Source organism: Limanda limanda, chromosome 5 (assembly GCF_963576545.1).
Source record: "Limanda limanda chromosome 5, fLimLim1.1, whole genome shotgun sequence".
Taxonomy (NCBI): Eukaryota; Metazoa; Chordata; class Actinopteri; order Pleuronectiformes; family Pleuronectidae; genus Limanda; species Limanda limanda.
The window spans coordinates 1,455,601-1,472,228 of record NC_083640.1 but is presented as its reverse complement, the minus strand read 5'-3'; positions in this window follow the sequence as shown (position 1 = coordinate 1,472,228).

Here is a 16,628-nt window from a genome sequence, read left to right as displayed (position 1 = left end):
CTTGTGTGAACAGAGACATGTTTTTACTTTGTGTCCATCCTCACAGGAAGTGGAAGTTCCATGTGAAGACTTTCAGAGACTGTCAGAAAGAGGGAGGGAGAGAGAGAGAGAGAGAGAGAGGGAGGGACGGAGAGGGAGGGAGAGAGAGAGAGAGAGGGAGGAAGGGAGAGGGAGGGAGAGAGAGAGAGAGAGAGAGAGAAAGAGGGAGAGAGAGAGAGCGAGAGAGAGAGAGAGAGAGGGCAGGGAGAGAGAGAGAGAGAGAGGGAGAGAGGGAGGGAGGGAGGGAGGGAGGGAGGGAGGGAGGGAGGGAGGGAGGGAGGGAGGGAGGGAGGGAGGGAGGGAGGGAGGGAGGGAGGGAGGGAGGGAGAGAGAGAGAGAGGGAGAGAGAGAGAGCGAGAGAGAGAGAGAGAGAGGGCAGGGAGAGAGAGAGAGAGAGAGGGAGAGAGAGAGGGAGGGAGGGAGGGAGGGAGGGAGGGAGGGAGGGAGGGAGGGAGAGTGAGAGAGAGAGAGAGAGAGAGAGAGAGAGAGAGAGAGAGAGAGAGAGAGAGAGAGAGAGAGAGAGAGAGAGAGAGAGAGAGAGAGAGAGGGAGGGAGGGAGGGAGGGAGGGAGGGAGAGGGAGAGGGAGAGGGAGAGGGAGAGGGAGGGAGGGAGAGAGAGGAGAGAGAGAGGGAGAGAGAGAGAGAGAGAGAGTGAGAGCACATGATTAGAACAAGACTGAGTTTATTTTGAAGGAGAAACATGACGTCTGTTGGATTTGATTTCATATCTTTGAGCTGCATTGTATTAATGAAAGTTTCTGTATAAATACAAAGTGTTATTTTGTTTCAGTGTTTCTTTCCTCCAGTTGTTGTCATGTTGTTTACCTCCAACAACCTTTCCGTCTACATTAAATGACATGGGATGTTTTGATGTCCTTTGATCTTCCAAACTAATAAATAACAAGTTCATCTGCCTGAAGATATTTGTTCTTATCAGAGGTTTATATATTCATGTTTTGTCCAAAGTTCAACTGCATGTGTTTGTTGAGTGAACGCATCACATTTGTAACCATGTCTGATTTCCACGAAGCCAAACAGGAAGACAACACTTCTAATATAGTCCCATAAATATATATATATATATACTAAAAAAACGGTTGTCATTTTTATGTTGAGGCAACGGGGGTGTTGTTGGCAGCTTCTGAATGTAACTAATAAAGTAACTTGTAATCTAACTTAGTTACTTTTAAAATCAAGAAACTTGTAATCTAACTAAGTTACTTTTAAAATCAAGTAATCTGTAAAGTAACTGTGGCAACACTGGTCATGGATAATAGAGTTAATTTCTATATTCATTATATATTATATATTCAAATGAACACTTATTAGAACAATGTTTATCTTTTGCTTTCTGATTTGCTATACTTATGAATAATTATGTTATTTAAAAAAAAGAATAATAATAATTTATGCAGTGTCATTACTACATCTCTGACGTTTATAACAAACCAGATCGTTTAAAAATTGGTTGAAAATTGAGCAAATTATGGTTATTTACCACTACCAACACAATGTTATGGATGAGCGAGATGCCCCGTAGCAAGATGGCCGCCATGTGCGGACATCCGGCTGCATCAAACGGGACATCTAGTCTTTATATATAAATCTATGGTAGGGCCCATCTGAATAATCCCCACTCTTCCAATGTTAACTGTGGCCTGTGTGGTTCACGCTGATTGGTGCTCCCATGGCAACAGGTCTGACGCTTGCCCGTTGTGCCCACAGCAGAGACGTACTGCGAGAGAAAAGCGTTTGACTTAGCGAGAAAGACAGAAACACACACGAATAAAATTACTTCAAAACAGGACTTTAATGCTTGTGAGTCAAGTTTATTCACACACACACATTAACGCAGAGTACTCGGCCTTCGTGGAGACCCTGAATGGAGTCCTGCATGGGGCTACTGTCAACCGACCACCATCTGGTTGTGAGTTGGATCAGGGAATGGGGGAAATTTCCGGATAGACCTGGTAAGCCCAAACGAGTAGTGCGGGTGAACTGGGAACGTCTGTAGGAGGCCCCCGTCCTAGGTATCTTCAACTCACACCTCCGGCGGAGTTTTTCTGGCATTCCTGTGGAGGTTGGGGACATTGAGCCGGAGTGAGCGGTGTTCAAAGCCTCCATTGCTGAAGCTGCGGCGGCTAGCTGTGGCCTCAGGGTCTTAGGTTCCTCAAGGGGCGGTAACCCTCGGACACCGTGGTGGACACCGGTGGTCAGGGAAGCCGTCCGATTGAAGAAGGAGGCCTTCCGGGATATGATATCCTGGAGGACTCCTGACTCGGTTGCAGGGTACCGGTTGCAGCGGGTGTGGGAGAAGTTCGGAGAGGTCATGGAGAAGGACTTTCGGTCGGCACCAAAGTGTTTCTGGAAGACTATCCGGCACCTCAGGAGGGGGAAACGGGGAACCATCCAAGCTGTGTACAGTAAGGATGGGACTTTGTTGACCTCAACTGAGGAGGTCGTCGGACGTTGTATCGTACGGTGAATTATCTTCAATCACATTGTATTCATTCGCAGCTTTCAATATCCGAGTTATAACATCAGAGTCACCATTCTCAAACCACAAGTTGTACAGACGGAGCTCTTTTTGTAGGACTTTCTTTAGTTTTGGAATTTTCTTTTCATTCGCTGTTGCTGCGCCACTGAATCCACGACTGCTTGGGTCAGTCCAACTCCCTCCTGTTGCCATTGGGTGTTCATCAAAAAAGAAATTCTTTCCAGCGGCTTTGTATTCTTCATTTGTGCTTTTTACCAGATCCAGAGCCATGAGAGTCAGAGGAAATGTCCGGAAATTTCTAGCAGATTCAGATATAACTGAGGCCGTGAAGTACGTGGTGAACAAGGCCTCTTGGGAAGGAGTTAAAATTTTTCTTTTGTACTCTCCCTTCAAAATATCTTCCACATATTTAATATATATGTGCCAACTAAAACCTTTTTTAGAATTAATTTGTCCTCTCATATCTGTGTAACTTTCTTTGCCGATCTGTTCAGTAACACATTTTTTAACTTCATTAATTCTGTCCTCATCTTCCATTTCATATTTGTCAAGCTTTTTTCCAACTAGATGAACGTACAGATTTTTAGGATTAACTTCATATATCCAGTCATTGATTATCAGGGATGTGGCCTCATTTTCTCCCGTCTTTGCATAGTGACGGATGATCCTTATTAAATCTGCGCCTGATTTAATCTCATAACACTTGGAAAGAATGTTCTTTAGTTCTGTCTCGTCCTTTATCCAACCCATTTTCTCATTATTCGTATTATTCGTATTATTCTTATTATTCTTATTATTCTTATTATTATTATTATTATTATTTTTCTTATTATACTTATTATTCTTATTATTCTTATTATCGCTGACCTTTTTACCAATTAAAAAATTAAAAACGTTCCTCTTTAACCGTTCCAAGTTTTGGAAATTGACATTTTGTGGAAGGGGCTGATCAGCATAAAATAATGCCCAAGTCAGAGCCTCAACTTCTTTTAGGCCTTCCCTAAACACCTTAAAGTCTTCATCCTGGGAAATAAATCTCCACGGCTCATTTGGCCTTTTGACGGAGCTCACCTCTGGATGCTTCTCAAAAATTGGAATTAACCATCTGGTTGCAGCTTTTCTGACCACAGGATCAGATTCCATAATGATGATCTGCTGGTGGTCGTACTGTGTGGTGTGATCAACTGGTCTTTGTGGAATTCTGTAGCAGGAAAATGAGCCGTGTTGATCCATGACCTGGTACAGCTGGTGATTCTCCTGGTTGGTTTCTAAGACTGCTTTGATTCCACGGATCCAAAAAAAGTTTTGCTGGAAGTGTGTTGACGTGCTTCCATTTAGGGAGAAGACTAGAGTGGACACGGTGTAGCCGTCTGCTTCAGGGCAACAGGACTCATTGAACAGACAGTCCTTGCTGACTATCACTGAGTAATGAGGATCCAGGCTGTATTCCTGTTGGACTCTGTCTTCTGTTGACTTCTCTTTGTCGGTCATGACCAGAAGTTTTTGACTGTAGCTGTGGGAGATCTCAGATGCACTGAGCAGCCGATCTTGTATCTTCTGTTCCTCAAAACCTTCCAAGAAGGTTTCAAAGTCCTAGAAAATAAATCAAACAAGAGATAATGAATGAAAAGACAGAAAGCAGTTAGATCAGAATAAAGTTACAGATTCTGATATCGATCACATACATCCTGAATATCGATGCTGGTTTTAAAGGGATATTTCAGCTAGAAATGAAATCCCCTCACAACTATGCAGATGGAGGGGGGGACATCAGCCTAAAGTCAGCTGATGTCTTCTAACAAGGTGCATTCAGGGACAGTCGGAAATGCTAAGTAAATCATAATTCTGGTATATAGCATGTTGATTTCATATAACTTGTTGTATTAAGTAACTAGTGCAACTAATGAAAAGTGAAAACCTCTGGTAAAATGAATTAAAGGTAACCAGATGTCAACTCTTCAAAGTCTTGTTCTGGGTAAGAGAACCAGTTCTGAGGGAATGAAGAACTAACAATGGGCTGCAGGGTAGGGCAGAGCTGGCAACTCTCTCTCCCTATCTCTCTCTCTCTCTCTCTCTCTCTCTCTCTCTCTCTCTCTCTCTCTCTCTCTCTCTCTCTCTCTCTCTCTTTGTCTCTGTCTTTTTCTCTCTCACTCTCTCTTTCTAAATTTGATCATGTGTCCTCCTTTGACAGCAGTTTGTGATCTTTACCTGTTGAATGAACTGGAATCTGTGCTTCATCGACTTGGGGTAGTTGAGGTGAAGTGCGTATGCAAGTCCAGATGGAAGACAAACAGCCCTCAGCAGGTCTTCAATGTTCCCCATCACTTTTCCCTCAATGATTATCTTCAAAGATGCTGGATAGAGATGCATGGAAGATGACAGCATTGCACCTTCCTGCTCAACAAGAAGGATCCCCATGTCGATGTGTTGGTAGGAATCATCATCATCTGAGTCCTTAAGAAGACAAACATAAGAGCACAAAGACATCTGTCATTAAATAAACATCAGTAACGTTTAGCAATGTAGCCTAGTCATGGGATAATGCGACACATGAGGGAGGGCTGAATTGGTCATGATTAAAGGGGTAAATTAACAAACACATCACCAAAAAAAAGCAACATTACACTTTCACGATTTTATATACCATTTGATAAAGAAAGAGGTTACTTACAAAGCAAGCTTTGACAAAGTCTTTGGGGATGTCCCGAAGAAGGATGGGAAGGCCTCTGAGCATCATTGCACAAATATCCGTTGGATCTGTAGTCTTTTGGAGAGTAATATGACAACAAGAGTTAGATACTGTGGATACAAGGACAAGAAATTAATGGTTTGTATGTGAGTGCTCAAATAACCAAGCAAAATTTGTATTGTATTGCACAATTAATAAAGTACAACTTTTTTGGTAAATAAAGTAACATTAAAATATGTATAATTTTAAGTTTTTACAAGCTTTAAGACAAAACAATACAAGTGAAGTAAATTGTGACCACTTCTTCAGATGTAATAAAACAGAAAAACATAACATGCCTCCATACTGCTCGTGTGGAGTCATCTGAGTGTCACTGAGCCCCGACATTCAAATTCAACTCCAAATGGCGTCATTTACACCAAAATTTTGCCCTAAATGTCCACTACCTGAAGTAGCTATGCTACTGCGCAGCCTAGGGCGAGGTCTTGTGTGGAGTGTGCTAGGGTGAACAGACTCCAGAGGATATCAGAGGACATTTAGGCTAAAAACTTGGTGTAAATGACGCAGTTTCGAGACGAATATGAATGTCAGGGCTTGGTGACACTCAGATGACACCACTGATGGAAGCTGTTTTGGCCTATATTTACACTCATCAGAAGCCACATTGCATGGACTTATTGCAGAGATCATGTTTGGCTTTTTAACACTGAATATAACGCCTACTGGAAGAGCTTTGTCTAAAATATCTGCCTTGTTCAACATTTTCTGTAACATGGCATGCAAGGGAACATATACAGCACTAGATTTCTTTCCCTGATCGATAATATACTCTACTGGCCTAACTACAGCAAAGTTTTTGCTCACATATTTTGCTCTCCTTTTAGTTGTTGATAAGGAGCCATCCTTGCCACATTGTCTCAGTATGACATTGCTCTCTGAGGCAGCCTTGACTAACTACCTTACAGTTGAATCATCCACATTCCTATACTGAATTATGCAGCAGTGGCTGGGCCAGTTCACACATCTGTAAAAGTTGCTGGACGACATCTTGTACAGAACTTTCTGGAATAGACTAGGCTGCAGGGTAGGGCAGAGCTGGCAACTCTCTCTCTCTCTCTCTCTCTCTCTCTCTCTCTCTCTCTCTCTCTCTCTCTCTTTGTCTCTGTCTCTTTCTCTCTCACTCTCTCTTTCTAAAATTGATCATGCTTCCTCCTTTGACAGCAGTTTGTGATCTTTATCTTTAATATTTTTCTCTTTACTTGTTTAAATTAGATTTTAATCACCCCTGTATGATTTGCCTCTGCTAAATCACTGCATCAATATACAGTGGAATGTCAGACAATGAGAGGAGTGGTGGACAGAGTCTTTCTGCGGCCTTGTCTTGTTTGAGTGAATCCCCCGTGAGCCTGAGACTCGGACCCTTAATCGGAGGAACTCCTACACAGGGGATCAGCTGTAAGGCCTAAAAGTTATTTAAGTACACATATATACTATTCTAATAGTACTTTAGAGTGTGGGCCATGTGATTTTCTCTTCCGTCCACTACAACAGTACGACTTCTTCTTTCAGCGTATTCACAAAACCAAGCACCTTACCTTGTCTCTTGACATCTGAGGGACCGCTGTTGTCTTCCTTGAGGAGTTATATGTGTCCAAAAGTTGCTGGTTCTGACGTTGCGTGTTCGTTTATCGTCATGTTTTATAACAGAAGGTATCATTTGATTGGTTCAAAAAATGAAGGGGTGTCGAGACTTGATTCTTCCTCGATGGTGCGCAGGTGTAGTCCACCCTCTTGGCATTGGAATCAGGAAGTGATGAGCAGCTCCGTTTCGCTCCTCCTCTGATGGTTGTTGGGCAAAATGTTCACTTTATGCCTTGACACAGCTGACGCCATGTGGGTCGATGTTGACTGGATGACCTAAATTTTTGCACGGGATTAGTTCATTGGAGTAAAGAATATTGTGTTTCTGCTGTATGTTCTGTTTGTGTTAACATTTGAATCCTCTAAACCAGTGGTTCTCAAATGGGGGTACGCGTACCCCTGGGGGTACGTGAAGGCACTCCAGGGGGTACTTGAGATTTTTTTTAAATATATTTAAAATTAGCTTCCATTTAAAAAACCTTTAAAAATTGTTATTTAACAAATATTCAATAAAATATAAGTGTAAGTTCATGAAGTAAATTTTATATTCAGAAGGCTATTCAATTTCATTATCCTAAAAACACAGAGTCTCCCCCATACCGATGGTTTGACCCAACCTGGCACACGCCTCCTGTCATCACTGCCGCCTTGAAAACTCAAACAATGGAGTCGGGGTTGAAGCGCAGCAGCAATGCCGCTGAAAACACGGAGGGACAAGTGCCAAAGTAGGCGAAACCTGAGCAGAGAGCCGTCCCTAAACAACACCGTGAGAGCACGTGCCTCTTCGGAGGAAAGTCGCTACAACGTAAAACTTTTCTGTTGTGAAGTTACAGGTTCATGACAAGAAGTCTGCGTCTCTACTGGTACCTGGTCAAAATAAAAGCATGTAATACAAAAAAGGAAATGAAATTGTCTGACCTTAAAGCGAGCAAATATTTCACAATAAAATAACAGAAAGACACTTCAACAATATTAACAATAACATAGATTGGGTTATTTACACTTTGTGTTTTTTCTGTGGGGAGAAATTATCCAACAGTGGCGTGAAGCCAGCACATCTCCAGAGAAAACATGAAAGTCATGTTGGTAAGCCACCTGAGTTTTTTAAGAGGAAACTTTCTGAATTCAGGTCTCAAGACTCGATGCGAAAAGCCTCCCCGAGGGAAACGGAAACAAGCTACCCGTCGGTATTCTTTTCGATCCTTAAAAAAGATATTTTAAGATGATAAATATTCACATTTTTTATTTTGAGCTAATCTTTTATTTAAAATTAAGTTAATGATTTATTTTTTGTGAAGAAGTGTTTATCTATAATTAAGTTCATGAGTTCAGTTTGAGAACATATCTTTATCATGATCCCAAAAGAGGTCACTTTAAGTTCGTAATTATTTTTATGTGCACAAATCTTTATTTAAAATTGAGATAATTATTTCTTTTAGTTATAGTCTTTAGTTATCTTTATATCTTTTTATTTCCAAATAGTTCAAGAGAGACCACTACAAATTAGAAATGTTATGGACATTGATGAAGTTTTAAATTTGAAAGTGTCTAGTTACAAGGATGAATAAATCAGACACTAATGGCACAGCACTGTGTATTACATCTTTCTTTCAACCAAAAATGCTTTGCGCTGGTTAGGGGGTACTCGGCTGAATATTTTTTTCAAAGGGGGTACATCACTGAAAAAAGGTTGAGAACCACTGCTCTAAACCAGGGGTGTCAAACTCATCTTAGTTATGGGGCCACATACTGCCCACTTTGAAAGTGAAAGTGAGGGCCGGCGTGTGCCTACTCACATCCACATCTTTATATAGTAAGTACACCTTTAGTAATTTTTATACTTTATCTTCATAATAAATGTTTTTCTTTCACAAATTTTTTTTCATAAATGTTGCATAAGTGTGAATTTTGCCATCCTCTACACTGTCAATAACTCTATATCCTTCAACTTAGCTAGCTATCTATATGGTCATTTTGATTATAGTTATTAATTTAAGTGTTAATCAGAGTTCCAAATTTGTAGTTAGTACTTTCATGAGACTTAATCAATAAATTGGCTCTTATCCTTTCTTTTGAATGGTGGTGCCCCGAGGTAACTTTAATTAATTAAAGTTATTATTTAACTAATAAAAAAAAAATCCATTTCACAATTGAACAAATTATTTTCTCCACCCAGTGGAAAGAAATGGAATCTTCAGTGCGAGAAAAACTAGTTTATAAAACGTACAAGGTCTGTAACAAAATCTGTTCATCTGAGCAAACGCCATCTGCCGATGAAGGTCACGTGATGGAGAAGATAAAGACACATGAACAGTTTCACTTGATGTCTGATGGATTTTATTCACTTCAAATGATTTTAATTATTCAGTCACATGACATCAAACAGGACAGAAACGACGTGTGTTCTAACGTCTGAGCTCATTGGATCGTTTCAGCTCTGACACCAGGTTCTGCTTCGTCTCTCGTTGGAGTCGATGCGTCTTCACACTGTTCTGTCCACAGAGATGAACAATAAAGTTTTAAGTTCATCAGGCTTCGGTGGCGGGTTTGTCTTCACCTGCAGAGAAAATGTTGAGAGCAACGAATGTCAGCATCTTCAAATGTGGGAGTAATGACAAACAGGACGTGCTATATGACATTGTGACACCAGGGGGGGCTAAAGCCACTGAGTTTAAAGGAAGAGGACGTGTATTTATATTTTTCCCTTTATCATCAACTAACAGGAGGTGTCATGTAAATTATTATTTATACATTCAAAGTTAACACGAACAGCCTCAGTCTGTAAACGTGTAAAAACGTTGTTGTGTCGACTCGTCTCCACTTCCTGCTGCTGCATAAAATGAGGTCAAAGAATCTCAGACACAGCCGACGCTGTGCTTGTGCTTTTGACGTTTAATTTAACATCTACTTTGATTATTAAATATGGAGGAGGCGGGGTTTGGGACCTGTACTGCAGACGGCCACCAGAGGGCGATCAAGAAGATTTGGCTTCACTTTTGGGAGCGGTCATGTCGTCCATCTTTATTAACAGTGTGTGTTTATGTGAATGGGGAGCGTGTGTGTTCATACATACAGTCAGGTTTGGGTGGAGGTGGAGGAGGAGGCGGAGGGGGGGGCGTGGCGCAGGTATAGGACACCTCCAGGTACCGGGTGGGCTCCTCACAGTCGTATTCACCAAACACTCGCTCAGTGACGGGGACCTCACACGTCCTCCTGTTCCCACAGCTGCAGATCCAAACAGACACAACACCATCAGAACCAGAACAAGTGAGGAGCCGCTGGTTCTGGTTCCTGTTCATTCTTCTTTTAAAGTTCATACAAACTCAGAAAACACTTTCAAATGAGCTGTATTTTGAAATGATAGTTCTTACAGATCCTCCACCACCATCTCAGACCAGGGGAAGGAGCAGAAGGTGTCGGGCCCGTCTTCAGGATGCTGTTTCCCCCCCCCACACCTGGTCCCCACGCCGACCTTGTACAGGATGTGTTCCAGCTTGATCTTACTGCCGACGTCTGAAACGTTACAGATCTTTTTATCCGCCACAATCTTTCTCACACATAGAACACATAGTCCTACGGAGGCCAATGAATGACGTGAATGATCAAACAAGATAATATTTTCTTTTTAAGTTTTTTCCACTTGTAAAAAGAAGCAAAAATAAATGAATATTTTGTCAGGATTTTCCTGTGGATTTATTGTTGCAATACTCATTTTGACCACAGGAGACTGAAGTGAGCCGACACTTCGATATACGGTAGAAAAACAGAAAAGTTTTTAAAATATAGAAAAAGTTTGTAAAAAACTGAGTCACAATTTGCAGGTGTCTCCTGGTTTAAGTTCTGTTTTAATATTATATTCTATTATTTTATATAACATTGTATTTGTACAGGTTTTTGCATGTTTCTTACCACATGATATCTCAGCTGTTTCATTGTGACAGGCGTAGATCGTTTCTCCCTCTGTTCAAACACACAGGTCATAAGAAAAGACTTCATCTTAATCATATTCATCACCATCCCCATCATCACCATCATCATCACCATCATCATCTTCATCCTCATCATCTCCTCTAACTTACCAGCAGCACCAGGTAAATACCAAGCTGCAGCCAGCACTGCAAACACAACACAGCTTCATGTTATTAAATCCATTTAACACAATGAAATGAAAGATGCTGGAAATATCCAAAACATTGAGTTGTACAATATAATATTTCAAAAAATTCCTTTTACACACGTCACAAAGTCTAAAACACAAACATACACGTATGAAGCTGCTTTTAATCTTCGATCCTGCTTCCTTTTTAAATGTGGTTGTTTTCTTCCTGTTCAATTTGAACTTGCTTACTCACATTTATCAATATACATAAATGAACCTTACTGCTGTTATATTAACGAGTCAGAAATAGATGGAGGCCAAATATAAAAATCTATAAAGGAACAAGTTCAAAGTCCATCATTAAAGTGGGAGGAGTCCCGAGAGGACTCTGTTTGTCTCTGTGTCCGTCCAGAAGCTTTCTGTTGTTACACAAGCTGGAATCCACAGCTGCTCGAGAGAAGCAAATGCTGCGTATACTGTAGTTTGCTTTTATAAAATAAAAACTACCACCAAACATCTGCAGGCTAATGTCTGAATGAATCTGAGCAGATACTCACGGCCGAAGACGACCAGCCTCAGTGGCACCATGTCTCAGCCTCCTCTTCTGTCCTCCACCTGCACACAGTCTGAAAGTGACAGTGGACGTCCAGGTATTTATGTGTCCGTCCTCTCAGCAGACATGCAGACTCCTGTCTCCACCCCCCACCCTCCCCAGCCGCAGGCATGTGGGGGCCTCCTGCCCCAGATGTGATGAACATGTAAAACTGTGCAGAGCTGCAGGAGACACATCTGTAAAGCCACAGGTTCCAGGACCTTTAACACTTTAACTCCCAGCTGCTCCTCGTTCGCCTCCATATTCCTCATTAAGAAGCTCAGAAGTTAAAAGGAGAACATCTGGCAGAGAAGGGGGGGGGGCTCTCGAACAAAATGTGCAGGTTATGAAGAATCTGTGGCTCATGTATCCCTCAGAGCATCTGCGTATAAAGAGACTTTCATCTTTGTGACAGTGAAACCTGGAGACACGCCAGGAAACAGACGAGCGGAGGTTTGTAAACGTCCTGTTCTTCCACAGATTGAACTATCAGCGGACTTCATATCCTTAAAGTAGCTGTTCCATGTATCTGTACTTTACTTGAGTATTTAGTTTCTACATTTTCAACCAAATATCTGAACTTTCTCCTCCTCAAATTTTCTAAACAGGCTCCTTACTTCAATGCTTTTAGTTGTTGTTATTTGATTTGAAGTTATATATTAATGTGACGTGAGCCTCATACAGTCGATAGTAACTTTTACATTTCAGAGCCTGAACCTTTATACTTTTACTGCAGTAGATATTGAATCAATACTTTAGAGGTTGAATCAGTACTTGTACTTTTCTTGAATCGATTTCAATACAGATAAGTAAAGAACTCGTGTACAGGCGTTGACTAATCAGTTCACTGGTGGATTTATTAAATACTGTTGCATCACACACAACTTAAAGCAGAACATCCTCCAGCGCCTCTGACAGCTCAGGAGCCACAAACTGGGAAATGTCCCAACATGCATCAGCAGCGTGGAGAAGGAGACCAGGTGGTGCCGAGGTCATAAATACCAGAGTCGCCTGCAGCGGGTCAGGACGCACGATAACTCCACAGCTTTTAACAGACAGGAAAGTTCTAACCTCACTTTTAAGAATCAAGTTCAGACTCAAGAACAGAGACTTGAATAAATAACGACTTGTTCAGGATGATGTGATTTTACTGAGACTCTGGTTCACGATCCAAACCAAACACAAAGTGAGGACCGGCCAAAATGTCCTAGGTTGTAGTCAAGAACTGGTCCTCACAAAGATGGCTGTACAAGAGCACACTCTCTCTTGTACACACGCACACACACAAACACGCACACACATATAGACACATAGACACACACACACTCACACACACACACACACACACTCTCTCACTCTCTCTCGCTCATACACACACACACACACGCACACACACAAACACTCACACACACACACATAGACACTCACACACACACACACCCACACACACACACACACACACACACACAGACACACACACACTCTCTCACTCTCTCTCGCTCACACAAACACACAAACACTCACAAACACACACACACACACTCTCACACACACACAAACACTCTCTCTCTCACCCTCTCTGTCTCACACACACGCACACACACAGACAAACACACACACTCACACTCTCTCCCTTTCACACGCACAGACACACATACACACACACAGACACACACACACACACACTCTCCCTCTCATACACACACGCACACAGACACTCACACACTCTCTCTCCCTCTCTCACACACACACACACACACACACACAGACACTCACACACACACACACACACACACACAGACACTCACACACACACACACACACTCTCCCTCTCATACACACACGCACACAGACACTCACACACTCTCTCTCTCTCTCTCACACTCACACACACAAGCACACAGACACTCACACACTCTCTATCACACACACACGCACACACACACAGCTCTGTGACTTCAGAGGACATTACTTTGATTTACAATAACCTCAGTTAATCTAACGCTAACTTTACTCTAACCCGATCATAACCAACTAACTAACTAGTGTGAAGGAAATGTGACTTTGCCAGACTTCTGAAACAGAGAAGTTCAAACAGGTCTTGTCATGCGGACATGTGAAGGTGAGTTAGACCAGGGAACATTCTCGGGGGTTAGAGGTGATGTATGTGCGTAAGAAGCAGATGTTTGTGTAAAGATAAAGTGTGTCTGTGGGAATGGAGTCTGTAACTTCTGAAAGCAAAGTTCACAACCTTCAAAGTACACATATTTCAAGCAAAGTATAAAAGCATGGACACTGGTCCATAACATGGCGCCTTTGAGTGAATGAGAATGTACTCATGATCAGATTTAAGTGACTTGAAGTCAGTTTTGTTTTCCTCTCCTGTATCATGATCAGACTACTGTTCTCCTGTTCTGCCTGCAGGGGGCGGTGCAGGATTCAAGACTGTCTACATGAACATTTAAAGGTTTATTATCTTAAGGTCAAATTAATGGATCTTTCCAATTTGTTCGTATTTGGGTTATAATCAACAGAACACATTTAAAAACAAATATTTAAATATCTGAAACGATTGATCCTTTGTGGAACATCTGAAAACTGGGCTCTGGGTTGTTGACAGAAACTTTCTGAACTGGTCCTTTAGTTTCGGCTCATTTAAATTCTAATCATCTGGTGGAAACGTAAACCTGTTTCCTGTCTGTCAATCAAAGTGTTGTCAGTTTCTGTTACTGTGAAGCTGCAGCACAAACCACCTGACTGACTGACTGACTGACTGACTGACTGACTGACTGACTGACTGACTCACTGACTGACTGACTCTCTGACTCTCTGACTGACTCACTGACTGACTGACTGACTGACTCACTGACTGACTGACTCACTGACTCACTGACTGACTGACTGACTGACTGACTGACTGACTGACTGACTCACTGACTGACTGACTGACTAACTCTCTGACTCTCTGACTGACTGACTCACTGACTGACTGACTGACTGAATGACTGACTGACTGACTGACTGACTGACTGACTGACTCACTGACTGACTGACTGACTGACTCACTGACTCACTGACTTACTGACTGACTGACTGACTAACTCTCTGACTCTCTGACTGACTGACTCACTGACTGACTGACTGACTGAATGACTGACTGACTGACTGACTCACTGACTGACTGACTGACTGACTGACTGACTGACTGACTGACTGACTGACTCACTGACTCACTGACTTACTGACTGACTGACTGACTGACTGACTGACTGACTCATTGACTGACTGGCTCACTGACTGACTGACTGACTGACTGACTGACTGACTGACTGACTGACTGACTGACTGACTGACTGACTGACTGACTGACTGACTGACACTCACTCACTCACTCACTCACTCACTCACTGACTGACTGACTGACTGACTGACTGACTGACTGACTGACTGACTGACTGACTGACTGACTGACTGACACTCACTCACTCACTCACTCACTCACTCACTCACTCACTCACTGACTGACTGACTGACTGACTGACTGACTGACTGACTGACTGACTGACTGACTGACTGACTGACTGACTGACTGACTGACTGACTGACTGACTGACTCACTGACTGACTGACTGACTGACTGACTAACTCTCTGACTGACTGACTGACTGACTGACTGACTGACTGACTGACTGACTGACTGACTGACTGACTGACTGACTCACTGACTCACTGACTGACTGACTGACTGACTGACTGACTGACTGACTGACTGACTGACTGACAGACAGACAGACAGACAGACAGACAGACAGACAGACAGACAGACAGACAGACAGACAGACAGACAGACAGACAGACAGACAGACAGACTGACTGTTCTCTGAACGACGTCAACACAACGACATGAGAAGAAACAGTTTGGAAACACAACAGGAAGAATGTTGAGAGAAATACTCAAAGTTTAAAACACTGTTAGGGGCTTTAAATGTTTCACACATTGTAAAAAAAATACAAATTCTGATTTAAGATTCATAATGTGATTGGAGAAATGTCCTAAAGTCAAAGTGTTTACATGCAGAAAGGATCAAAGTGTCATATTGTTGTATTCTATGATGTATTTTATTCTTTTAAACGATATCCAGAAGACTGACATGTATGAGTGATTTGCTGATTTGAACTGTTTGTGCAGCTGTGAGCGACTGAGACGCTGTTGCATAAGGAAGTGATGTCGTCGACAGGTAGAGCTTCTGATTGGTTCCTGACTGGATCACATTCTACCTGCGGGTGTGTCGTTGGCTAAATGTGGAGGTATAAAAGCAGCTGTGAGGAATCTAACCCTCACCCTCCTGCAGCAGGGGCGTCGCCTCAGAGAGCTACAGGTGCTGTTTTCTCCATACAAGGACACACAGAACCACACAGGTGCCTCAGGTGCCGCCGCCCCCCCACGTCCTGACGTCCTGCCGTGTGATTGGCCAAAAGCCACGTAAGAAGTAAAAAATCAGAGCTTCTGGTTTGCTGCCCGGAGCGAAGGCCGAGCGTGGGCGTGGCTTTAACTGGACGAATCAACGTGTCGGAGCAGGTTCAGGATGTTGACACGGTAACAGGAAGACGATTCAGGACGAAGCCGCAGAGACACTGAGACTCGTCCGCGCCTCAGTGCAGAGACAAACATCCAAACTATGCAACTTGTTCACACAACAAAGACCTTGGGAGGGATCAGGGGCCAGAGGAACCTGTTAGGGGCCCGGGGCAAGACCTGGGGCCCCTGGTGTGCAAATTGTGGTGTAAAATCAAAGGGGGGGGGGGGGCTAAAGGTTGTGAAACTGGGGCCAATCAGGCTGCATAATAATTACAGAGGAGGACGAATTAGAGGAGGAAAGACGCATGAAAAGAAAGACAACAAAAGACATGATGACAGGAGAGAGGAAGAAGAGAAAAGACACGGGAGAGAAAAACAACAGATTAACAGGAAGTGATGAGGATTACAAATAAACAACTGAGGGAATGTGATTGAGTCACTGATGAGGAGGAGGAGGATGAAGATGACGTCATTCAGCAGAAACGTGTTTAC